This window comes from Phyllobates terribilis, unplaced genomic scaffold (genome assembly GCF_046119375.1).
Source record: "Phyllobates terribilis strain yellow unplaced genomic scaffold, ASM4611937v1 Scaffold_2__4_contigs__length_985480577, whole genome shotgun sequence".
Classification (NCBI taxonomy): Eukaryota; Metazoa; Chordata; class Amphibia; order Anura; family Dendrobatidae; genus Phyllobates; species Phyllobates terribilis.
Genome location: NW_027362762.1, coordinates 682,941,616 through 682,967,354, shown reverse-complemented (window position 1 = coordinate 682,967,354; position 25,739 = coordinate 682,941,616).

Here is a 25,739-nt window from a genome sequence, read left to right as displayed (position 1 = left end):
TTCTCTGTTTAGGAGGAGTCCCATTTTTGTCCCAGTCCTTAGTTCTTTTAGAGACCCCTCCCCTTATGCTATAGGTCTTCGTTCAAACTAGCCGAGGACTAAGGCGGGTTTGTTTGCTAGGAACAGGTAGCCCGCTACATTGTAGTGATTCAGCTTAGTTTTACTGTAGGGATAGTTTTCCCTTATCTTTCCTTAGTTCGTGTTGCAGATCATAACACTGCCAAAAATTATCCTTAACAAGAAGGTGGGCACTGCTATGAAATAATAAATGTTATGGGGTGCCATAGTAACCTGATATAGTTACATAATATAAGAAAGAAGAGAAAAGACTCAGGATATACAACCATGCACACCCAATATTAGAAAAATGAAAAAATCTTTATTACATGATTACAGACTGACAACACAGAAAAATAAAAACAATTAAAAACAGACAAAGCATAGCAATATTCATAGGGGAGGAATAATGTAGTGTTCCAAAGTAATAAATCCCCCTAAAGCCACAGGTATCATTTAATATAATATATTTACCATCTCATAATACAATAAGGCTTATTGACCAAGCTATGTCACCCTAATGAAGGGTGGCACAGTACCACTAGACCAAATATGGATAATAAACCACGTACTCCCAAATAATCGGACCATACATAATAATAAATAGATCAAAGAATAGAGGAATGAGTGGAAGTAGTAGTCTGCTTAAACTAGGGGCCCTTGTAATATCAGCGTATGTCAAAACATATCATCCCACCTGGTATACGATATGGGATCATAAATGAAGGCCCTATATATAACCAAGCAGACACTCTAAAGTGGTCAAAGGAAAAGGTCAAAAATAATAAAGTGACATAGTTACCTGTTGGCACCAGAGACCCTACGCGTTACGCTGCTAGACCGCAGCTTCGTCAGGGGTATGTTGTCAGTGGACACATGTGTATATTAAATAGTCTATCCAATTTAGTGTGATTCCCTTCAGGTGAAAATAAATACCCTCACTAAGTCTCTCCAGTATCGTGGCGGATCGAACGATCATTTCCTGTTTCCACAGCGTGCGGCCCACGTGCTATGGTATGACACAACCGGAATTGAATAAGACGTCATATCCGGTCGGCGAAGCGCCGCCCCTTCCTATCACTCATGCGTTCCACCCAAACGCCATGGTGGAATGAAGTTGGTAGTCTGTTTCGGAAACATTGGAATATACTTAAAACGGATAGTCGTCTTTCTAGCATTGTACCAGAGAGACCGTTGTTGACGGCTAGACGCGCCCCTAATTTAAGGGATAAACTTATGCATAGTCATTATACACGCCCCACTTGTAGTACTTCGGGCGGTAGTAAATTTAAGGGTTCATTCCCTTGTGGTCGACTGTTCTGCTTGTCCATTCTTCTCATCTGGAAAAATTTTCACTAATCCGACTGACAACCATCAATATCCTTTGAGGGACTTTATCAATTGCAGGTCTACAAATGTTGTATATGCATTGACCTGTCCCTGTCCGAAGGTTTATGTAGGCCAAACGTCGCAGGAACTCCGTAGACGGGTACAGCAACATGTCTCTAACATCCATCTTGCTGAACAGGATTTGAAAAAGGGCAGAGCCATCTCATCAGTGGCCCTGCACTTTTTCCAATGCCATTCTGGTAGCCCTAATAAAATGCGAGTTACGGGTCTTCAAAAAAGACTACTACTTCCACTCATTCCTCTATTCTTTGATCTATTTATTATTATGTATGGTCCGATTATTTGGGAGTACGTGGTTTATTATCCATATTTGGTCTAGTGGTACTGTGCCACCCTTCATTAGGGTGACATAGCTTGGTCAATAAGCCTTATTGTATTATGAGATGGTAAATATATTATATTAAATGATACCTGTGGCTTTAGGGGGATTTATTACTTTGGAACACTACATTATTCCTCCCCTATGAATATTGCTATGCTTTGTCTGTTTTTAATTGTTTTTATTTTTCTGTGTTGTCAGTCTGTAATCATGTAATAAAGATTTTTTCATTTTTCTAATATTGGGTGTGCATGGTTGTATATCCTGAGTCTTTTCTCTTCTTTCTTATATTATGTAACTGCCAAAAATTAGGACGCACTTCAAAAACCCTTTGAAGAGATGTATAGAAGGGCTTCCTTAAAAAAATTGTTCCTATTATTAAGGAGTGGGTCTCCTATACTGGTAATGCTCATGCTGTGACTGCAAGGGCTGCCAAAAATTTAGACACACTTCAATACCCCTTTGAAGAGACATAGAGGAGGTCCTCATTAAAAATATTGTCCCCATTATTAAGGAGTGGGTCTCCTATACTGGTAATGCCCATGCAGTGACTGCAAGGGCTGCCAAAAATTTAGACACACGTCAATACCCCTTTGAAGAGACATAGAGGAGGTCCTCATTAAAAAAAATTGTTCCCATTATTAAGGAGTGGGTCTCCTATAGTGGTAATGCCCATTCCCTAAGTGCATGGGCTGAAAAACATTTACCCATGGGGCGGTATACAAGAACATACTGTATAACATACAGAATGTTGGAGGTAGGCTTCTAAAAAAATTTCCTACAGGTATCCTAAACACCCTTAAAAAAATTATGTTTGTGTTGCATGATGGTCACCCTGTTGATATGAGGGTGGAGGATGAGGAGAAGCAGAAGGAGGAGGGTGACATTAAATAGACTAAATCAGGAAGCGTATACCCATGTCTTGGTGTGAAGAGGTGCTGCTATCATCCGGTGGTGTTGAGAAGTCTGTCCCAATCCAGCCCTTGTTCATTTGATAATAAACATTTTCAGTTGACAGGCGGATGCGCCTATCAGTTATAATACCCCTGGTAAAAAACTAACAAACAAAGCAGCACACTGCAACGCTAAGTATGCGAACATAAAATATATGAAATTTGAATAGCATTACTGCTCTAGAAAATAGAAATAAATGAGAAATCTTAGAACATAAATTGGCCAATTCATGTGTACCTGGTAGCCACATAAAGGCGTCTCTCAAAATACCAGGACCCTACCAATGTGAATACCTCTCTAAGGGACATCCGTCTGTTTATGTGTGGGAAAGTAAGATCATACTGCAATTAAAACCACCTTTGGCATGGAGGTGGAGTGCTCAGTCAAAGCTTAAACATAGAAACAGAAAAAACTGACGGCACTTCCAATACAAGAAATAGGTGTGAACAGGTGCTTACTAGGAGCCGTTAGTTTTTTATGGAGGTAGTGGCTCCCAGTAAGCATGAACCTGTATGGTTCCTTGCTCCATCTCATCGTGCTCTGCCTGCAATGCATCCTCTTTAGTTGTGAGCAGAGAGCATTTCAGAAGACAGAGAAGCCAGATGGTGACGTTAATTATGGCGTAATTCCTCAACAAGGGCCTTCTGGCACTGCAACATTTTATTAGACCTCTCCACCACTGGAAGAAGAGATAGAAAGTTCTCCTTATAGCGTGGATCTAGAAATGTGACCAACCAGTAATTACTGCCTCCCAAAATGCATATAATGCGAGGATCAATGGAAAGGCAGCGGTACATAAAGTCAGCCATGTGTGCCAGACTGCCAACAGCCAAGACTTCCCTGTCCTGACCAAGAGGACGACTGTCCATACTCCCCTCCTCCTCATCCTCCTCCTGGTCCTACTCCTCGTTTTCCCTCTTCTCAGGACATCTACGCTGAACAAACAGTATGACTGTTGTGTGGGTGGTACCGTCTGTAGCGCAAAAAACAGTTCCTGTTCCTCCTCCTCTTCTTCCTCCTCCTCATTATCACCCAATCCACATTGAGATGAGATGAGGCTGGGCTGTGTGGCATCACCCTGTATAGTTCCTTGCTCCATCTCATCATGCTCCACCTGCAATGCCTCCTCTTTAATTGTGAGCAGAGACCATTTCAGTAGAGAGAGAAGCTAATGGTGATGCTAATTATGGCATCATCACTGCTCACCATCTTGGTGGAGTCCTCAAAGTTTTGGAGGACGGCACAGATGTCAAACATCCATGTCCAATCATCAGCTCTTATGTGTGGAGGCTGACCTGAATACCGACGTGCGTGTTGAAGCTGGTACTCAACAACTGCCCTCTTCTGCTCACAAATCCTTCCCAACATATGCAACGCTGAGTTACAATGCATGGTGACATTGCACACCAATCGGTGAGCTGGTAGCTGCAAATACTGCTGAAGCACGGCGATGGCGGCGGAAGCTGTAAGTGACTTTCGAAAATGGGCAGACACGCGGCGTACTTTCACAAGCAGCTCAGGCAGATCGGGGTAGGTTTTGAGAAACTGCTGCACCACTAGGTTGAGCACATGGGTTAAGCATGGTACGTGCACAAGCTTGCCTAGCCTCAGAGCCGCCACCAGGTTCCGGCTATTGTCACGCACGACCATTCATGGCTATAGGTTCAGCAGTGACAGCCATAGATCTGCCTGCTCTATTACATCTGTCAACAACTCCGCAGCGGTGTGCGGTTTGTCCTCTAAGCATATTAGCTTCAACACAGCCTGTTGCTGCTTGGCTGAAGCAGTGCTGCAGTGCTTCCAGCTTCCGAATGATGTGGTCATTTCAGAGATGGAGGCTGAAGAAGATGAGGAGGAGGTGCAGGAGCTGTAGAATGTGGGGATAACCCCAATTGACCCACGGCCCGCAATCCTCGGTGTCAGAAGGACGTGTTCCGTCCCAAGGTCCAACTGGATCCCGGCTTCCACTATATTAACCCAGTGTGCCGTCAGCGAGATGTACCCTCCCTGGCCACAAGCACTTGTCCATGTGGTTGGGTGGACCTTCCCAGTAACTGCATTGTTGAGGGCACGGGTAATGTTCTGGGACATGTGCTTGTATAAGACGGGGACGGCACATGGGTAGAAATAGTGGTGGCTGGGGACCAATTACCGAGAGATGGCCGCCACCATGAGGCTGCAGAAAGATTCCATCTCCATGAGCCTAAAATGCAATATTTCAAGTGAAAGTATTTGAGAAATGTGGCAGTTTAGTGCTGTGGACTGTGGGTGGTTGGCTGTGTATTTGCACTTGCGTTCAAGGGACTGGGGTAGGGACAACGCATCTTTGCCTGCGCCATGGACAAGGGATTGGTGTGCACACACAACAGCGGACCAGGCAGTGGTGTCACCTGCAGACACTGTTTCTGGACCCTGGCATTTGGCCCACTAGTCGGATGCTTTGCTGTCATGTGCCTGAGCATGCTGCTGGTGGTCAGGCTGGTAGTTTTGCTGCCCCTGCTGAAGCTGGCATGGCAAATGTTGCAAATGGCCTTTTTGGGGTTAAATGGACAGTCTTTAAAAAGACCCAGACTCTGGAAGACCTAACAGCTGCTGCAGTCATTGCTTCAAGAGCCACCACACACAGACGTATCCAGGACATGGGCTACAAGTGTCACATTTCTTGTGTCAAGCCATTCATGACCAATAGACAACGCCAGAAGAGTCTTACCTGGGCTAAGGAGAAAAAGACCTGGACTGATGCTCAGTGGTCCAAGGTGTTGTTTTCAGATGAAAGTAAATTTTTAATTTCATTTGGAAATCAAGGTCCCAGTGTCTGGAGGAAGAGTGGAGAGGCACACAATCCAAGCTGCTTGTGTTCTAGAGTGAAGTTTCTACAATCAGTAATGGTTTGGGGATCCATGTCATCTGCTGGTGTAGGTCCACATTTAATAATGTCCCGAGTCCCAGAATGTACAGCTCCTGTATATACAGTATGGTGGGCCCACATCTGCTTTGTACAGAGTATGTTGTTCCCACAGCTTCCCTTTACACATAATGGTGAGCCCACAGATTTGTTATACACAGTATGATATCCCCACAGATCCTCTATACATAGTATGATGACCCCACTGCTCACCCAAAACACAGTATAATCACCCCTATGTAAGCACTCACACTGTGCAATGGCCCCACAGTAGAACCCACACTGTATAATGGCCCCGACACTAGTCCTCAAACTGTATAATGTCCCCTACATTGGCTCACACACTGTATGATGGCCCCCACAAGGAGCCCCAAACTGTAAAATGGACCTCACATTAACCCCAAACTGTATAATTGCCCCTACATTAGCTTCCATGCTGTATACTGGCCTTTACATTAGCCCCCAAACTGTATAATTACCCCCGCATTAGCCCCCAAACTATATAATGGCCCCTACAATAGCTTCTAATGATAATTTTATAAAAAATCAGGCAACGGATTTCTTCACTGAAAGTATGTATTATATCAGTATGCCAGTGCCATTATGGCAATGCCTTTAGTTTAATATTTATAACCCTGATGACAGATTCTCTTTAACTCCCAAACTGTATGATGGCCCACACATCAGCTTCCACACTGTATATGGCTCACACATTAGCTTCTATACTGTGTAATGGGCCACTCATTATCCCCCAAAATGTATAATGGGCTCCACTTTAGCTTCTATACTGCATAATAGACCCACAAAGTAAATAATAGATCACACACTTTATAAGGGTCCCTACTGTACATTTTATAATGTATGAGGGCCCCCTCACTGTTTCAGGATCCCCCATTGTTCATGATGTCCCCACAAATTTTAATTAAAATAGAAAAACATCATATACTCACCTAATCCAGGATCCTGAGGACTCCAGCGGTGAGGCTCTGGCTGAGCAACATGCTGTTATAGTGCTGATGATCACACAGGATGTCAGCATGCTGGGATTTTGAGGTTCTGTGCGTGCATCGGCGCCTCGGTCGTTCTGTAGAATGTAGGCTTAAAGCGACCTGCAGTTTACAGAACAGAGAGTGAAAGTGCAGGAAAATCATGTCTCCCTGCTCTACCATGGTGCATAACTGTGATACGACAAACAGCACCACCTAACAGAATCGGCACTGACAGACAAAACCAGGTGAGGAACAATCTGAGAAAAAGTATAATAGAAACAAGTCACCAATTCTGCATTTATCACCACTCCTGGTTTTGGCTCCCACCCCTGAAAAAAAATACTGACTGAATACTGACCAGATATGTTAAGGAACATCCTTTCCAGGGTAGAGACTTGTGTATAGGGTAAAATAAATAACCAAAACCAAAAATACTCCTCCACACCTTGGGCTATGTTCACAAGTAGCATTTTTTATGCATTTTTGCACTTTTGTATTGCTTTCAACCGTGACAAATGCATTCACCGGGAAATGTCATTTTAACATTTTACAACCTTATCTGGCCATGTGCTGTGTGACACATACATACAGTGCTGAAAAGACATAGGAACAGCATGGGGAAGATCCCTGGAAGAATCTCTGACACCCAGGTCACTGCCTAAAAGTGTGCCCATCAGAAGTGATCCTTGCCGCATCAGAAGATGCAGACTTGCAACTATCCCCGTGCAAGTCCTTGTCCCAGGGCAGTGTTCAATTGTACCTCCCCCAATTCCTTGCAATGCAAGCGCAAATATGCAGCCAACCACCCACCCACAGGCTGCAATACTATACTGCTAGCTTGCACTTGAAATTGGGCCTTTTAGTTTGGAGGAGGCCGAAGCTGGCCACTACCTCATGGCTGCGCCGGCGGCGAGGTCTCCATACTCAGTCCGCAGCCCCCACTATTTGTCCCGGGAACCTTCCCCACACTTTTCTTAGCCTGGCCTGCTTTAGAGCAGCATTGGACGAGCCCACCAGACAACCAGAGACTCCTCCGGTGGGCCTTGGCTTCTCCATCAGGGGTGTTGAGAGTGCCAAGGTGAGGAGCATGATGATGATGATAGAAGTTAGCATCTGCTTTGTTTTCTTGGAATGCAAGCGTAAGTGTGCAGCCTGCCACCCACCCACCCCCAGGCTGCAATACCATACTGCTAGCTTACACTTGAAATGGGGCTTTTTAGTTTGGAGGAGGCCGAAGCTGGCCACTACCTCATGGCTGCTTCGGCAGCAAGGTCTCCATACTCAGTACCCAGCTGCCACTATTTTTCCTGGTAACCTTCCCCACACTTTCTTAGCCTGGCCTGCTTTAGGGCAGCATTGGACGAGCCCACCAGACAACCAGACTCCTCCGGTGGGCCCTGGCTTCTCCATCAGGGGAGTTGAGAGTGCCAAGGTGAGGAGCATGATGATGATGATAGAAGTTAGCATCTGCTTTGCTTTTTTGGAATGCAAGCGTAAGTGTGCAGCCTGCCACCCACCCACCCCCAGGCTGCAATACCATACTGCTAGCTTGCTTGGACTTGAAATGAGGCCTTTTAGGCTTGCGGAGGCAGACGCTGGCCACCATGTCATGGCTGCGTCGGCGTCCTGGTATCCATACTCAGTCCCCAGCTGCCCGTCGGCCGGGTGTCTACACTTGGTCCCCAGCCGCCAGGGGGCGGCCGGGTTTCCATACTCGGTCCCCAGCTGTCCCTATTTGTCCCGGTGTGCCTTATACACAAGCGTGCATACCAAAACATTACTTGTGCCCTTCCCAGTGCATTTAGTGGGAAGGACAGCCTATTCCGCTGTAGTGTGTGCATGCCAACCCCCTGTTCATGGCACATGCGAAGATGCCTCCCGCCCTGCACCTGTCGTTGCAGACTTGTTCAAGTCCTTGTCCCAGGGCAGTGTTCAATTGTACCTCCCCCATTCCTTGCAATGCAAGCGCAAGTATGCAGCCTGCCACCCACCCACCCCCAGGCTGCAATACCATACTGTTTGCTTGCACTTGAAATTGGGCCTTTTAGGCATGTGGAGGCAAAATCTGGCCACCACGTCATGGCTGCGTCGGCGGCCTGGTATCCATACTCAGTCCACAGCCACCCGGCGGCCGGGTGTCCACGCTTGGCCCCAGCCGCCAAGGGGCAGATGGGTGTCCATACTCGGTCTCCAGCTGCCCCGCGGCCGGGTGCCCACACACGGTCCCCAGCCGCCTGGGGGCGGCCGGGTGTCCATAAACGGTCCCCAGCCACCTCTATTTGTCCCGGTGCACCTTATACACAAGCGTGCATACCAAAACATTACCTGTGCCCTCCCCACTGCATTTAGTGGGAAGGACAGCCTAACCACAAACACGTGGACAAGTGAATGTGACCAGGGATGGTCCATCTCACTGTCGCCTTCACACTGGGTTAATATTGTGGAAGCCGGGAGACAGTTGGACACTGGGATGCAACAAGTCCTCCAGACATAGAGGATTGCGGGTCCTGGGTCAATCGGGCTTCGACACAAAGTTCAGAATGTAGACAGCAGCAGTGGTCGGCCTCCTACACAACGAGTAAATTATTCATGATCATGAGGCCATCCATCTCCTTAGCTTTCTGTTCCTTGGAATGCAAGCGCATTTATGTAGTAGTGGGTAGGCCTGAGGTGGTCAGCATTTTGGTGCATATCCTAACTCCTCCGAGGATTACTGGATGTTTTCCAGCTACTATCCCAGCTCTATGACTCCCGTTAAAACAAAGCTGGCAAAGGAGAAAGCAGGAGTGACAGGGACCATTCACATCAATATCAGGCCAGTCAACCACACATGTCTTGTAGGATATGTTTCTGTACCAAAAGGAGCGGTTCGGCTACACAGTTATAGAGCATACAGTGAGTGCAATGCCTACCAAAAATTTCTAGGCACTCCAATACCCCTTGGAAGTGACATGGAGGTCAGAGGGCCTTAACTAAACCGTTTTTTCCATTTATAGCAACTGGGTCTCCTGTACACTGTTGGCCTAAGCAGTGAATGGAAGGCTTTCCAAAAATTATTTGGAACTGCAATGCCCCTTGAAACAGACGTGGATTACAGCATACTAAAAACCTTCTACCCATTATTGGGGAGTGGGTCTCCCTTAGTGTTCGCCTATGCATTGAAAGGCAAAAGCTGACTAAAATTAGGTGGAAAAGCAATGCCCGTTGGAAGAGTCGTGGAGGTTAGAGGTAATTAAAACCAACATTTCAATGCCCCTTGGAAGAGCTGTGGAGTTCAGAGTGGTTTAACAAGACAGTTTTAATGCCCCTTGGAAGAGACGTGGAGATCAGAGTGCTTTAACAAGATGGTTTTAATGCCCCTTGGAAGAGACGTGGAGGTCCCAGTGGAATAAAAAAACAATATCAATGCCCCTTGGAAGAGTGGTGGAGGTTACAGTGGAATAAAAAGGCAATATCAATGCCCCTTGGAAGAGTGGTGGAGGTCGCAGTGGAATAAAAAGACAATATCAATGCCCCTTGGAAGAGTGGTGGAGGTCCCAGTGGAATAAAAAGACAATATCAATGACCCTTGGAAGAGACGTGGCGGTCATAGTAGCTTAACAAGATGACTTTAATGCCCCTTGGAAGAGACGTGGAGTTCAGAGTGGTTTAACAAGACGGTTTTAATGCCCCTTGGTAGAGACATGGACATCACAGTAGCTTAACAAGACGGTTTTAATGCCCCTTGGAAGAGACGTGGAGTTCAGAGTGGTTTAACAAGACGGTTTTAATGCCGCTTGGAAGAGACGTGGAGGTCCCAGTGGAATAAAAAGACAATATCAATGCCCCTTGGAAGAGTGGTGGAGGTCCCAGTGGAATAAAAAGACAATATCAATGCCCCTTGGAAGAGTGGTAGAGGTTACAGTGGAATAAAAAGACAATATCAATGCCCCTTGGAAGAGTGGTTGAGGTCGCAGTGGAATAAAAAGACAATATCAATGCCCTTTGGAAGAGTGGTGGAGGTCCCAGTGGAATAAAAAGACAATATCAATGATACTTGGAAGAGACGTGGATGTCACAGTAGCTTAACAAGACGATTTTAATGCCCCTTGGAAGAGACGTGGAGTTCAGAGTGGTTTAACAAGACGGTTTTAATGCCCCTTGGAAGAGAAGTGGAGGTCACAGTAGCTTAGCAAGACGGTTTTAATGCCCCTTGGAAGAGACGTGGTGTTCAGAGTGCTTTAACAAGACGGTTTTAATGCCCATTGGAAGAGACGTGGAGGTCCCAGTGAAGTAAAAAGACAATATCAATGCCCCTTGGAAGAGTGGTGGAGGTCCCAGTGGAATAGAAAGATAATATCAATGCCCCTTGGAAGAGTGGTGGAGGTTGCAGAGGAATAAAAACACAATATTAATGCCCCTTGGAAGAGTGGTGGAGTGCCCAGTGGAATAAAAAGACTATCAATGACCCTTGGAAAAGACGTGGAGGTCACAGTAGCTTAACAAATGATTTTAATGCCCCTTGGAAGAGACGTGGAGTTCAGAGTGGTTTAACAAGACGGTTTTAATGCCCCTTGGAAGAGACGTGGAGGTCACAGTAGCTTAACAAGACAGTTTTAATGCCCCTTGGAAGAGACGTGGAGGTCGCAGTGGAGTAAAAATCAAATATCAATGCCCATTGGAAGAGATGTGGAGGTCCCAGTGGAATAAAAAGACAATATCAATGACCCTTGGAAGAGACGTGGAGGTCACAGTAGCTTAACAAGACAATTTTAATGCCCCTTACAAGAGCCATGCAGTACAGCATAAAAAAAACATTATTCCCATTATTGGGGAATGGGTCTCCCATAGTCTTTGCCTATGCCTTCCAAGCAAAAGCTGCCAAAAATTAGGATGGAGGAACTTGCAATGCCCCTTACAAGAGCCATGCAGTACAGCATATTAAAAACATTATTCCCATTATTGGGGAGTGGGTCTCCCATAGTCTTTGCCTATGCCTTCCAAGCAAAAGCTGCCAAAAATTAGGACGGAGGAACTTTCAATGCTGGCAACACGGACCATGGTCACCCTGGTGGTATAGTGGTGGTGGAGGCTGAGGATAAGGAGAAGAGCAAAAACAGCCGAAATGAGGAAGTGTATACCCATGTGTGGGTGTGAATCGGTGCATGGGAATACACCTCCTGAAATAACTCAGTGGATTTGACTTTATGTTACTCTGCTGTCATTTGGTGGTGATGAGAAGTCTGGCCCAATCCAGCCCTTGTTCATTTTGATAAGGGTCAGCTTGTCAGCATTGTCAGTTATAATTCCCCCAGCAGCACTAAAAACACGCTCCGATAACACGCTAGCGGCTGGGCAGGCCAGGACCTCCAAGACGTACAGAGCAAGTTCATTCCAGAGCGTACTTTGACGAGCAGATCTGACAACTTGGGGTACGATTTAAGAAACCGCTGAACCACGAGTTTAAGCACATGAGCCAGGCATGGTACGTGTGTGATCTCGCCTCAGAGCAGCCACCAGGTTATGGCCATTGTCACACACGACCATGCCTGGATGTAGGTTCAGCGGTCTCAGCCACAGATCTGACTGCTCTTTCACAGCTGTCCACAACTCAAAAGCAGTGTGAGGTTTATCACCTAAGCTTATGAGTTTCAGCACAGCCTGTTGCCGCTTGGCTGAGGCAGTACTGCAGTGCTTCCAGCTTGTAACTGATGTGGTGATATCTGAGATGGAGACTGAACATGAGGAGGAGGTGGAGGATGATGCACAGGAGCTGTACACTTTGGGGGCAACTCTGACTGACATAGGGCCCGCAATCCTCGGTGTGGGGAGAATGTGTTCCGTCCCAAGGTCCGATTGGGTCCCGGCTTCCACTATGTTTACCCAGTGTGCCATCAGGGAGATGTACCGTCCCTTGCCACAAGCACTTGTCCACGTGTCCGTTGTTAGGTGGACTCTCCCAGTAACTGCGTTGTTGAGGGCACGGCAGATGTTTTGGGACATGTGCTTGTGTAGTGTGGGGATGGCACACCGGTCAAAATAGTGTCGGCTGGGGATCGAGTACCAACGGATGGCCACCGCCATAAGGTTGTGGAAGGATTCCGTCTCCACCAGCCTAAAAGGCAGCATTTCCAATGCAAGCAGTCGTGAAATGTGCGAATTTAGGACTGTGGCCTGTGGGGCGTTGGCTGCGAATTTGCGCTTTCCTTCAAAGGTCTGGGATATGGACAATTGAACGCTGCGGTGGGACGTGGACGTTGATGCTGTTTCTTGAGAAACTGCCATAACAAATGAAGACTGAGAGAAGTAGGCATATTTGCATGCAGTATGAATAGGGGATTGCCTTGCACACACAACAGGGGGTTCTCTTAGACGCACAACAGCGGAAGAAGCAGTGGTGACACCCGCTGACACTGGTCATGGACCCTGGGGTTTGCCCCACAAAGTTGGGTGCTTTGCTGACATATTTGCACTTGCATTCCAAGGACTGGGGTATGGACAGCTGAACGCTGTGCTGGGACAAGGACATGGACGTGCTTCCTGATACTGCTACTTGAGAGTGTGCAACGACAGGTGCAGGGCAGGAGGCATCTTCGCATGCACCATGGACAGGGGATTGGCTTGCATCCACAACAGCGGAAGAAGCAATGGTGCCACCCACAGACACTGTTCCTGGATCCTGGGGTTCGGCCCACAAAGTCGGGTGCTTTGCTGCCATGTGCCTGATCATGCTGGTGGTGGTCAGGCTGGTAGTTTTGTCACCCCTGCTGATGCTGGCCTGGCAGGTGGTACAAATGGCCTTTTTGGGGTTATCAGTAGAGATGAGTGTTGTTCTACTCGAACTGTTCGCCAATCTCAAATTCGAGCTGTTTTGGGCGGTGTTCGAGCCGTTCGGCGAACACGAACAATTTGAGAAAAATTCGGCTGTTCGAGGTTATGTTCGATAACTGTTCGTGCACCAAAATCATAACTGGATTTTTTCTCAGTAATGATGAAAATTAATGTTAATACGCAGTTTGAGTGTACAGCGGGGTGGGGGGAGGGGCAGGGGATGGATCTCTGCAGGAACAATGAAGATCTCCATTTTTTTTTCTCTTTCCCGCATTTGCAGTGGGGAGGTGCAATCTGTCAGCCTATCAGCAGCGCACACACGGAGCGAAGTGCTTTTTTTCACACAAGCAAGGGCATGTGTCATTGGCAGTGTATGTCACATGTCCTTGCCCTATAAGACCAAGCCATTTTCCCCGTCGCCACCATTTTCTCACTGCTGCAGCTGCGTGTTAGACGGCACCGCTGTTGCTGTGTGCGCTATACCTTGTTAATTTCAAGCCAATTTTCGCACAAATATACAGATAGCTTGGGAGTAGGGAATAGTTGTGATTGCAGTCCTTTTAAGGACTAGGTTACAGCATTTCCTACGACTTTTATCAGGGAGGTCTGTGCTCTTAAATAGATAGGTTGTGGGAGTAAAGACTAATTGTAATTGGAGTCCTTTTCAGGACTAGGTTACATCAGTTCCTATCAGTTTTTGCCAGGCAGGTCTGTGCCAGTGCTGTGCAAGTTTTTTTCACAGCATTTGGCTGAATCTAGCAAAGCTAATCCTTTTTGGCCTATTGCAGAGTGTGTTAGTCAGTGGAGTAGCCTATCTGTGTTGCAAGATATACCACCTGTGTATAGAATACCAATTTTTTTACTGCACCTAGTGAAGTAAAATCTTTTGGGCATAGCATCATTCTATTAGTCCATCTATACTGACCTCCAACAGGTTGCAAATTAAAACTAATTTTTATCTGCATCTACAGTACCTCTGAAAAAATATTTGGGCTTCTATCTGTGTGTGGGACTTGTTGTATTAGTCCATCTATACTGACCTCCATCAGGTTGCAAACTGAATATAATTTTTTTCTGCATCTAGCTCTGAAAAAATATTTGGCCTTCTAGTAGTGTGTCGGACTTTCTCTATTAGTCCATCTATACTGACCTCCATCAGGTTACAAATTAAAACTAATTTTTATCTGCATCTACAGTACCTCTGAAAAAATATTTGGGCTTCTAGCTGTGTGTGGGACTTGTTGTATTAGTCCATCTATACTGACCTCCATCAGGTTGCAAACTGAATATATTTTTTTCTGCATCTACCTCTGAAAAAATATTGGGCTTCTAGCTGTGTGTGGGACTTGTTGTATTAGTCCATCTATACTGACCTCCATCAGGTTGCAAACTGAATATATTTTTTTCTGCATCTACCTCTGAAAAAATATTGGGCTTCTAGCTGTGTGTGGGTCTTGTTCTATTAATCCATCTATACTGACCTCCATCAGGTTGCAAACTGAATATAATTTTTTTCTGCATCTAGCTCTGAAAAAATATTTGGCCTTCTAGTAGTGTGTCGGACTTTCTCTATTAGTCCATCTATACTGACCTCCATCAGGTTGCAAATTAAAACTAATTTTTATCTGCATCTACAGTACCTCTGAAAAAATATTGGGCTTCTAGCTGTGTGTGGGACTTGTTGTATTAGTCCATCTATACTGACCTCCATCAGGTTGCAAACTGAATATATTTTTTTCTGCATCTACCTCTGAAAAAATATTGGGCTTCTAGCTGTGTGTGGGTCTTGTTCTATTAATCCATCTATACTGATCTCCATCAGGTTGCAAACTGAATATAATTTTTTTCTGCATCTAGCTCTGAAAAAATATTTGGCCTTCTAGTAGTGTGTCGGACTTTCTCTATTAGTCCATCTATACTGACCTCCATCAGGTTGCAAATTAAAACTAATTTTTATCTGCATCTACAGTACCTCTGAAAAAATATTTGGGCTTCTAGCTGTGTGTGGGACTTGTTGTATTAGTCCATCTATACTGACCTCCATCAGGTTGCAAACTGAATATATTTTTTTCTGCATCTACCTCTGAAAAAATATTGGGCTTCTAGCTGTGTGTGGGACTTGTTGTATTAGTCCATCTATACTGACCTCCATCAGGTTGCAAACTGAATATATTTTTTTCTGCATCTACCTCTGAAAAAATATTGGGCTTCTAGCTGTGTGTGGGTCTTGTTCTATTAATCCATCTATACTGATCTCCATCAGGTTGCAAACTGAATATAATTTTTTTCTGCATCTAGCTCTGAAAAAATATTTGGCCTTCTAGTAGTGTGTCGGACTTTCTCTATCAGTCCATCTATACTGACCTCCATCAGGTTGCAAATTAAAACTAATTTTTATCTGCATCTACAGTACCTCTGAAAAAATATTTGGGCTTCTAGCTGTGTGTGGGACTTGTTGTATTAGTCCATCTATACTGACCTCCATCAGGTTGCAAACTGAATATATTTTTTTCTGCATCTACCTCTGAAAAAATATTGGGCTTCTAGCTGTGTGTGGGACTTGTTGTATTAGTCCATCTATACTGACCTCCATCAGGTTGCAAACTGAATATATTTTTTTCTGCATCTACCTCTGAAAAAATATTGGGCTTCTAGCTGTGTGTGGGTCTTGTTCTATTAATCCATCTATACTGATCTCCATCAGGTTGCAAACTGAATATAATTTTTTTCTGCATCTAGCTCTGAAAAAATATTTGGCCTTCTAGTAGTGTGTCGGACTTTCTCTATTAGTCCATCTATACTGACCTCCATCAGGTTGCAAATTAAAACTAATTTTTATCTGCATCTACAGTACCTCTGAAAAAATATTTGGGCTTCTAGCTGTGTGTGGGACTTGTTGTATTAGTCCATCTATACTGACCTCCCTCAGGTTGCAAACTGAATATATTTTTTTCTGCATCTACCTCTGAAAAAATATTGGGCTTCTAGCTGTGTGTGGGACTTGTTGTATTAGTCCATCTATACTGACCTCCATCAGGTTGCAAACTGAATATATTTTTTCCTGCATCTACCTCTGAAAAAATATTGGGCTTCTAGCTGTGTGTGGGTCTTGTTCTATTAATCCATCTATACTGACCTCCATCAGGTTGCAAACTGAATATAATTTTTTTCTGCATCTAGCTCTGAAAAAATATTTGGCCTTCTAGTAGTGTGTCGGACTTTCTCTATTAGTCCATCTATACTGACCTCCATCAGGTTGCAAATTAAAACTAATTTTTATCTGCATCTACAGTACCTCTGAAAAAATATTTGGGCTTCTAGCTGTGTGTGGGACTTGTTGTATTAGTCCATCTATACTGACCTCCATCAGGTTGCAAACTGAATATATTTTTTTCTGCATCTACCTCTGAAAAAATATTGGGCTTCTAGCTGTGTGTGGGACTTGTTGTATTAGTCCATCTATACTGACCTCCATCAGGTTGCAAACTGAATATATTTTTTTCTGCATCTACCTCTGAAAAAATATTGGGCTTCTAGCTGTGTGTGGGTCTTGTTCTATTAATCCATCTATACTGACCTCCATCAGGTTGCAAACTGAATATAATTTTTTTCTGCATCTAGCTCTGAAAAAATATTTGGCCTTCTAGTAGTGTGTCGGACTTTCTCTATTAGTCCATCTATACTGACCTCCATCAGATTGCAAACTGAATATAATTTTTTTCTGCATCTAGCTCTGAAAAAATATTTGGCCTTCTAGTAGTGTGTCGGACTTTCCCTATTAGTCCATCTATACTGACCTCCATCAGGTTGCAAATTAAAACTAATTTTTATCTGCATCTACAGTACCTCTGAAAAAATATTTGGGCTTCTAGCTGTGTGTGGGACTTGTTGTATTAGTCCATCTATACTGACCTCCATCAGGTTGCAAACTGAATATATTTTTTTCTGCATCTACCTCTGAAAAAATATTGGGCTTCTAGCTGTGTGTGGGACTTGTTGTATTAGTCCATCTATACTGACCTCCATCAGGTTGCAAACTGAATATATTTTTTTCTGCATCTACCTCTGAAAAAATATTGGGCTTCTAGCTGTGTGTGGGACTTGTTGTATTAGTCCATCTATACTGACCTCCATCAGGTTGCAAACTGAATATATTTTTTTCTGCATCTACCTCTGAAAAAATATTGGGCTTCTAGCTGTGTGTGGGTCTTGTTCTATTAATCCATCTATACTGACCTCCATCAGGTTGAAAACTGAATATAATTTTTTTCTGCATCTAGCTCTGAAAAAATATTTGGCCTTCTAGTAGTGTGTCGGACTTTCTCTATTAGTCCATCTATACTGACCTCCATCAGGTTGCAAATTAAACTAATTTTTATCTGCATCTACAGTACCTCTGAAAAAATATTTGGGCTTCTAGCTGTGTGTGGGACTTGTTGTATTAGTCCATCTATACTGACCTCCATCAGGTTGCAAACTGAATATATTTTTTTCTGCATCTACCTCTGAAAAAATATTGGGCTTCTAGCTGTGTGTGGGACTTGTTGTATTAGTCCATCTATACTGACCTCCATCAGGTTGCAAACTGAATATATTTTTTTCTGCATCTACCTCTGAAAAAATATTGGGCTTCTAGCTGTGTGTGGGTCTTGTTCTATTAATCCATCTATACTGACCTCCATCAGGTTGCAAACTGAATATAATTTTTTTCTGCATCTAGCTCTGAAAAAATATTTGGCCTTCTAGTAGTGTGTCGGACTTTCTCTATTAGTCCATCTATACTGACCTCCATCAGGTTGCAAACTGAATATATTTTTTTCTGCATCTACCTCTGAAAAAATATTTGGCCTTCTAGTAGTGTGTCGGACTTTCTCTATTAGTCCATCTATACTGACCTCCATCAGGTTGCAAATTAAAACTAATTTTTATCTGCATCTACAGTACCTCTGAAAAAATATTGGGCTTCTAGCTGTGTGTGGGTCTTGTTCTATTAATCCATCTATACTGACCTCCATCAGGTTGCAAATTCAAAATAATTTTTTTCTGCATCTAACCCAGCCAATAGTTTTGGCCTAATACCACAGTTTGGCCACTCAGCTCTGCTCGGTTACCATCCATTGTTTTTTGTGCAAACAACTCCAGAGTTGTGAATTAGTTAACCACCAAAATGAGTGGAAAAAGGCCTGCTGCTGGTGGAAAGGGGAATAGGCGTGTTGGGAAGGGGAAAAAAGGTTGTGTCCGTGGGGTAGGTGTTAAAGCAACAGTAACATCTGCAGAAGAAAGACCATCTTCCAGCCAAACTAAAATGTCTACTTCTTTTAGCGGACAATGTGATAAGATCCCTTTCTTACGGCCACGCCAATCGCTACAAATTCCAGATGAGGCACAAAAACAGCAGGTGCTTCAACGGATATCAAGTGCTCCTTTAAGTGGGCTCTCCTCCACATCAACTTCAACATCACAAATACTCCAGTCCTCAAAGGTGTCACCCAAATCGCACTTGCTTCCTCACAGCTCCCAAATCTCCAGCTGCCCGTCTGAGTATGAGGTAGAACAGATGGTTGAGTCTGCAGAGAGCTGTTTACTCATACTATAGCCTGGGAATCAGAGGTCGACTCCAGCGCTTCTGTGAATCCAGACGAGGAAATGATCTGCACTGATGCCCAGAATCTTTATGAGTCGGATCCAGGACCAGACGCAGAAGGTTCTGACCATAATGTAGACCCTCATTCCCAAACTGTAACTCCTGTTGGTGGAGACAATGAGGAAGACGATGATAAGACTCAAATACCTGATTGGAGCAACAACTTTAGTTTTTTGTCAGGGCAGGAACAGGTTGGCTCTGAGGACGACGGGTGTGATAACGCACAGGGTGATGATGATGAGGTCGGAGATCCCACTTACTGTCAACCCACAGTCAGCCAAGAGATGAGGTCAGCAGAGGAGGTGGAGGAAGATGCTAGTGATGACGAGGTCAGGTTGCGCCTTCCTGGACAGAGACGTAGTACTGGAAGCACGTCAACAACTGCATCCTCAAACACAACTCTGCCTCTCACCACAAGTCGTGGTGGCTCTTCAGGTCGCATGGGTGCTAAGCCTTGCATAGCCTGGGCATTTTTTCAGATCGATAAAGATGACCCAACTCGTGTTATCTGTAACATTTGTCAGCAAAAGCTAAGTAGAGGCCAAAAAATACATAGTTTGAGTACTTCATGCATGAACCGGCACATGGACATGAAGCATAAGTTGCAGTGGGAAGCTCAGTGTGCTACAATGCGGCCTAGCCGGCCGGGCCAACCACCGTCTGCCATATCTTGTGCATCCGCGGCCTCTTCATCCTCTGTGACTGGGGGGACAGCAGTCACACCTGTTTTGGGGCACAGACCTGCCACCTCTTTACCCGCAACAGCCAGCGTGATTGGCAGGTCATCATTTTCTTTGGAGGTGGTAACACCAGCTGGTGTTGAGCGCTGTCCGACATCGATAGCACCACCTTTGGATCAAGGCAACCTAACATGTCCGCCTGCATCTTCCTCACAGACCGGCAGTTTGCCGGGGACACCCTTATCAACCCCGTCTAAGCACAATAGCCAGCCCTCGGTCCCTCAGATGTGGACAAGTAAAAGACCATTTCCTCCTAGCCATGAGAAAGCTAAGAGGTTGAATTTCACCATCTGCAAGCTCTTGGCTACAGAAATGCTGCCTTTCCGCCTGGTGGACACAGAGGATTTTCGAGACCTTATGTCCGTCGCAGTGCCCCAGTACCAGATGCCCAGTCGGCACTACTTCTCAAAGAAAGGTGTGCCTGCGCTCCACCAGCATGTCGCACATAACATCACCGCTTCTTTGAGAAACTCTGTGTGTGACAGGGTGCATTTCACCACAGACACTTGGACGAGTAGGCATGGACAGGGGCGTTACATGTCGCTGACTGGGCACTGGGTAACTATGGTGACAGCAGGACAAGGGGCTGCTGTCCAAGTCTTGCCGTCCCCACGAGTTGTGCGTCAATCCTCTTTATGTCAAAGTTCCTCCACTGCTTCTGCCTCCTCAACCTCCTCTCGGTCTTCCACCTGCACCCAAAGCCTGTCTGGTCATGCCACAAGCTTTCTAACTGCGCAGAAGGGATCCTGCACACCTCCTTACTATGCTGGCAGTAGGGCTCAACGTCATCAGGCGGTTTTTACATTGAAATGTCTGGGAAATGTGAGTCACACAGCTGAGGAGTTGTGGTCAGCTCTGGAGAACCAATTTCATGAATGGTTGTCTCCACTGGACCTGAAACCAGGGAAGGCCGTGTGCGACAATGCTGCAAACCTGGGTGCGGCCCTTCGCCGGGGCAATGTCACACACGTGCCTTGTATGGCTCACGTGTTGAACCTGGTTGTCCAGCAATTTTTAGCCCACTATCCCAGACTAGATGGCCTTCTGCAGAGGGCACGGTCGCTGTGTGCTCACTTCTGCCGTTCGCATCCCGCAGCTCAGCGACTTACATCTCTACAGAAGTCGTTGGGCCTGCCACTTCACCGGCTAAAATGCGATGTGCCTACCCGGTGGAATTCAACTCTGCACATGTTGCAGCGACTGTGGCAGCACCGACAAGCCCTGGTGCAATACGTTCTGACGTATAGCCTGGGCCAACGAGATTCAGAGGTGGGGCAAATCACGCTGGAGGAGTGGTCTCAGATCAGGCACCAATGCACCCTTCTGCACAGTTTTGAAATGGCGACGAAGATGTTTAGTGCTGACGATGCCATTATCAGCATGACTATTCCGGTGATTTACATGCTGGAGCACATGTTAAACAGAATTCGGAGTCAGGTGGTGGCACAAGAGGAGGTGGAGGAAGTAGAGGAGGAGGAGTTGTATGCGGAAGGGCTAACATCTGCAAGGTCCAGACGGTCGGCAGCACCAAGGCGGCAGGCATGTGAGGGTGGGGGAGATGGTTTTACCAGGGCGCATGGTAGCAGCCAAACTAGTGAGGAAGGTGCAGGAGCCCAGGAAGAAGTGGAGGACGAACTGATGGAAGACTCATCAGATGAGGGAGACCTTGATCACATTTCTGTTGTGCGAGGTTGGGGGGAGAGGACAGAGGAAGGAAGCATGATTGTTACCTCGCCACCAACACAACAGGGACTTGGTGCTCCTGGATGCGCAACACACATGAGTGCCTTCTTGCTGCACTACCTGCAACATGACCCTCGAATTGTGAGAATTAGAAATAATCCTGACTACTGGGTTGCCACACTGTTAGATCCCCGGTACAAAAGTAAATTTGCAGAAATTATTCCTGCCATAGAAAGGGATGCACGCATGCAGGAGTATCAGCAGAGACTGTTGCAGAATCTTACATGTGCTTTTCCACAAAATACCAGTGGTGCACGTAGTGAATCTCACAGTTCCAACTTGCCAACCGTGGGACCGTCAAGTGTTCAGCACTCAAACCGTAACAGAACCACAGTATCTGCTGGTAACATCAATTTTGCGGAATCATTTCACCACTTTTTTAGCCCATCCTTTGCAAGGCCACAGGAGACAAGAAGTCTGACACATAGTCAACGCCTAGAGACGATGGTACAGGAGTATCTCCAAGTAAACATTGAAGCCACGACTGTGTCACTGGACCCTTGCTCTTTTTGGGCTTCCAATCTGGATAAATGGCCGGAGCTAGCCACTTACGCCTTGGAGATCTTGTCATGCCCCGCAGCCAGCGTTCTGTCTGAACGTGTGTTCAGCGCTGCTGGTGGTGTGCTGACAGATAAGCGCACGCGGCTCTCCACTGATAATGTAGACAGACTCACGTTCATAAAGATGAACAAATCATGGATCCGAAACGACTTTTCTACCCCTGTGTCATCCTGGGGAGAGTAAAAGCTTGATGATTGGTTAAAATCACCCTACCAACCGTTTTAAGCTTTCAAATTACTAATCATGTTTATCTGTATCTTGACTGGAAAATAATTTGGGCTTTGTAGCAGTGTGCAGCACTGATCCTATTAGGCCATCTATACTAAAGCTTCACCAGATTTAAAATTAAAAATAATTTTTAGCTGCATCTAGCCCGGAAAATAATTTTGGGGCTACGAGATGCGCAAGGCACATAAGTGCCTTCTTGCTGCACTACCTGCAGCATGACCCTCATATTGTCAGAATTCGAAGTAATCATGACTACTGGGTTGCCACACTCTTAGATCCCCCAAACTTTTCGATCAACCTTTTCATTTTAATAAAGACCAAAAAAATGGTCATTTTTGAAATTATAAGCATTAGCAGGTTGTTAGAAACTGAAATCAAACAGTTTTCAACTCAAAACTTTATTCTAGGTGATGTTACATTTTCACATAGGACCCCTTGTTCGAAAGGAGCTTCTGAACTCTCTCGTCCATTGAATTTGTCAGGTTTTGGATGGTTTCTGCTTCAATTGTTTTGCATGAGGACAGAATACCCTCCCAGAGCTGTTGCTTAGATGTGAACTGCCTCCCGCCATCATAGACACTCCTTTTAATGATGCTCCAAAGGTTCTGAATGGGGTAGAGGTCAGGGGAGCATGGGGGTCACACCATAAGTTTGTCCCCTTTTATGCCCATATCAGCCAGAGATGCAGATGTTTTATGTGCAGCATGAGATGGTGCATTATCATGCAGAAAAATGATCTTGCTGTGAAATACACGGTTCTTCTTGAACCATGGCAGGAAGTGCTGTTTGAGAAAATCCACATACATTATGGAGTTCATCTTTAGCGCCTTCAGGGATCCTAAAGGGGCCGACAATCTCTCTCCCCATGATTCCAGCCCAAAACATTACTCCACCTCCTCCTTGTTGGCGCTGTAGCCGTGTTTGCGTGGGGTGTCCATCAACCAGCCATCCTCCACTCCATCCATCTGGACCATCGAGCGCTGCACGGCACTCATCCGTGAACAAAACAGTTTTGAAATCAGTCTTCATGTAATGTTTGGCCCACTGGAGCCGTTTCTGCTTGTGTGAAGTGGATAGAGGAGGTCGACAGGATGGCGCATGCACAGCTGCAAACCTCTGAAGGACCCTGCATCTTGTTGTTCGGGGGACGTTGGAGGCACAAGCAGCTTCAAAAACTTGTCTGCTGCTATGACAAGGCTTTTTTGCCGCTGCTCTTTCAACCTGACGTAATTGCCTGTAGGAAAGAGTCCTCAATTTGCCCTTATCAGCACGCACACGTGTGTACTGTGAATCAGCTACATACTTCTTGATTGCCAAGACACTTCATCCTGATCATCGCACAATGTTGATTGTAGTCATGCCTTGACCTAAACACTCCACAATTTGTTGCTTCTCAGCAGCCGACACATCCTTTTTCTTTCCCATTTTGGCAGAAAATGTAGGCTGCTTAATAATGTGAGAGAGCCTTCTTAAGTAGTCTTGCCTTTCATTGGACACACCTGCCAAACTAATTAGCACAGGTGTCTGCAATTGCTTACAGTGATATAAAGAGCCCTGACACACATCACCATCAATGAGTTTAACTGACAAACAAACAAATTCTTCCCTTATCACTCCTAAACACTTTTTGCATAATAATTTGGAACGCAGTGTACATGTGCTTTTCCACAAAACACCAGTGGTTCACGTAGTGAATCTTACAGTTCTAACTTGCCAACCGTGGTCTGTATGGAGTTGTTCAATAAAGGGCCCAAAATTAAGATAACATAGATGGGAGAGGTCTCTATGAATAGGAATTCCTAAGTATTTGATACCCTGTGAGGGCCAGGCAAAGGGAAAGTTGGACTGGATGGAATCCTATATGGATTTGGGGAGGGAGACATCGAGGGCCTCAGACTTCGCTGCATTGATTTTAAAATTTTACCATGTAACAAAGTGATCTATTTCAGCCATAACAGCATGGATGGATATATGTGATTGAGTGATATATACTAGGACATCATCAGCAAATAGAGAGCACTTGTACTCGGTGCCTCCCACCTCAATCCACCTAATATTGGGGTTATGGCGAATTGATGAGAGCAGGTGCTCCGTCACTAGGATGTATAAGAGAGGGGACAGAGGACATCACTGCCTTGTCCCATTGGTGATTGTGAAAGGTGATGAAAATGTTCTGACGCACCCCCTGGGCCTTGGGACACCCGGAGCCGGACCCTTTTTGGTGGATGCTGGTGGTTGTAGTCTTCGTGGCGGCGACCCGGTTCCGTGGCTCAGGGCGGTCAAACCAGTGGCGGAACTATTTATGTGGTTTTGATGTTTAAATGTCCGACTACGCCACCCGTGGATTGCGGTCAGAGTGAACCGCCGCTACAGGGCAGACCGCTGAGGCTGGTGTTGTGGGTGCAGCAGAGCGTAGCATAACTCCCCACGGGAGGAGTATAGCCTCAGGGCAGTGTATGCGGAGGATGGGGGTGATGGTGCAGGGCAGCAGCAGTAACGACACGGAGTCAGTGATGCAGTTCAGGGCCTTTACTCACAGTTCTTATTATCCAGACCACGTCTGCAGGTAACGGCTGCCCACGTCGTACTGTGCTCACCAGGTGAGGGGCTCAGACAACTCCCAGATAACTTTGGAGCACTTCACAGGACCCCCTTTGTGTGTCCTTTGTCTGGCCTTTCTTACCAACACTTCTGTCCGGCTGCCTCGGGCCTCCTCTTGGTAAACTTGGCGCCAGTTTCCCTGACCCTATGTGGTGCCTTCCTAGCGGGTGTAGCGAGGGGCTGCGCCACATAAAATGTCAGAGCCTCCGGTTTCTAGCTGAGGGTCGTTTCCTGCCTCCACTAGTTCGGGGACCGGTGCTCCCTGCCACTTCTGCTCAGACTTCTCTGCACTGAACTATGATGGTGCCCACCTTTTATACTCCCTTCTCAATGCACCCAGGAACTGCTTCCTCCCTGCTCCTGCACTACAGGGTTCCCCTTCCTCAGTGTTCCCTCCCCCCACTCCAGCCAGGGACAGGGACTGTCGTGCCCATCTCAGGGGCATATTGGTCGCCCTGCCCCACGGCAATGTGATGTAATGCATGCAGGTGTCGGGTCCTGATCCACACTCCATCCTTACCTGAGAGTGAGATATCACACCTCTGGGTGAGGTGCAATACGTCTGTAGCAACCGAGCCCTCAGGGTGCTACAGTTCCATTTATCTTCAGCCTAGGTGACGTATTGCGATACAGGGCCGTGATTTTGGCTATAAAAGGGTCCCCTAGACCCCTACCCCAAGCTTTTTAAGAGAATCATATATGGCGTGCCAGGAGACTCTATGGAATGCTTTCTCAGCATCCAACGAGAGTATCTAATTACAAATTTTTAACTGCATCT